Source organism: Frankliniella occidentalis, unplaced genomic scaffold, assembly GCF_000697945.3.
Source record: "Frankliniella occidentalis isolate FOCC.00 unplaced genomic scaffold, Focc_3.1 Scaffold192, whole genome shotgun sequence".
In the NCBI taxonomy this organism is placed as follows: Eukaryota; Metazoa; Arthropoda; class Insecta; order Thysanoptera; family Thripidae; genus Frankliniella; species Frankliniella occidentalis.
In genome coordinates this window covers 17592-19245 of record NW_026267318.1, presented here as the reverse complement: position 1 = coordinate 19245, position 1654 = coordinate 17592, and the positions used below count along the sequence as shown (strand labels likewise).

Genomic DNA, 1654 nt, shown 5'->3' with positions numbered 1-1654 from the left:
GCCCCGTCAAGTTCATGCGCTGCCTGCCGCTGCCTGCCTTGAGCTGAGCGGGGTAGTTAGTGCCGTGGCGGGGCGGCTGCTGGACAGGCTCCTCATTAGACGGGCGCCCCCAGTCCGCGCACGTCCGGCTGCCCCGTCAAGTTCATGCGCTGCCTGCCATGAGCTGAGCGGGGTAGTTAGTGCCGTGTCGTGGCCTGGCGTGGCTGTGGTGGGCGCCCTCCTCGCTGCCCCCCGTGAGCTGCCATGAGTCAGAGAGCGACAGAGAAAGAGAGAAAGGCGAAGGCATAGGCGGCGGACTCGCATGCATGCACCGCCGCTCGTGGCCCGGCCTCCTGGCACCCCGGGGCAACACGTACGGAACGTACAGGGCAGTCTGCTGGGCTACCTGGCGGCGGCCGGCCCGCACTGCAGCACTTCCTGATCGAGGAGCAGCTGCCCCCGAACAGCCCGTCGCGCCCCTCCCCCCCCCCCTCCAGGGCGAAACATCTCTACGTGATGCCGATGGCGGCGGCTGCACATGGACCACGCGCTCGCGGTTAGCGCGCTTTCAGCGGGGGTTTAGCGGTTAGGGAGGGAGCGAGCGGCGATACGCTGGCGATCCGGATCGCTACAACACCACACGCCACGCCCTACTCCTCGCTCCACGCTTGTGTGTGTGTGTGTACGGGGCAATAAAAGAACCACGTCTCAAAGAAAGCAAGGTTTTACAAATGGTAACACGAACAAAAGTTTATAACGAACAAAGCACAGAAAGCGCGTCAACAAAAATACAAACGTATTGTCATAACATAAATATCACAGCAGAAGCAGGTGGAGTCGGCCCGGGACTATTGGTTAAAGCCGTACTGGGAGGCATCCTGCCCGGGGGCAGGGCCGAGCTGGCCGAAGGCGTCGCCCGGCGCCGAGGGCACGAAGCCCCCGAATCCGTCGAACCCGGCGGGGCCCGAGGGGGGCTGCTGCAGCTGTTGGAACTGCTGCAACTGCGGCTGCTGCAGGTGCTGCAGCTGCTGGGGCTGTGGCTGCTGCTGCTGCTGGGGCAGCGAGGCGTAGCGCGCGCTGGGGCTGGTCGGCGCGGCGAACGCCTGCTGCTGCGCCTGCAGCTGCGCGAGCGCGTGCTGCTGCTGCAGCGCGGCCTGCGACAGCGGGCCCTGCCTGAAGGGGTTGGGCGTGGTGGTGGCCGGGCGCGCGTGCTCGGGCCCGAAGGAGATGGGCCCCGTGCGCTGCGCGTCCTGCAGCTGCGGGTCCTGCTGCTGCAGGCCGAGCTGCTGGTCCTGCAGCTGGAAGCCGCCCTGCTGCGCCCCGAGCAGGAAGGGGTTGCCCTGGCCGAACGGCAGCAGCGACAGCCCCAGCGGCAGGCCGGGCTGCAGGCCGGGCTGGTCCTGCGGCGCGGGCTGGAACTGCAGCCCCTGCTGGTAGAGGCCGCTGTCCTGCGCTACCACCGCCGCTGCCATCGCAGCGAGTGCGACCTGGAACAGGGAAAATAAAACACCGTGAACGTAGAGTTCAATTTGACAAATTTCTCGACCTCCTCCAGCCCTATAGCACCTGGCTAGGAATTTTATTTTTCCGAAAAAATACTTTTTGTTTGGAAACTTTTCAAGATTTTTGTCCATTTTCCATTTTCCCTGAAAGGTTTTATTTTTTCAAGTTTTCT

General features: G+C 63.8%; 1 protein-coding gene across 1 annotated transcript in view; it reads right to left on the bottom strand.

The window, feature by feature from the left end:
- The window catches only part of LOC113215355 (RING finger protein 225-like), a 7764-nt gene that overhangs the window by 4125 nt on the left and 1985 nt on the right, over positions 1 to 1654 (bottom strand). The window lies entirely within an intron of this gene.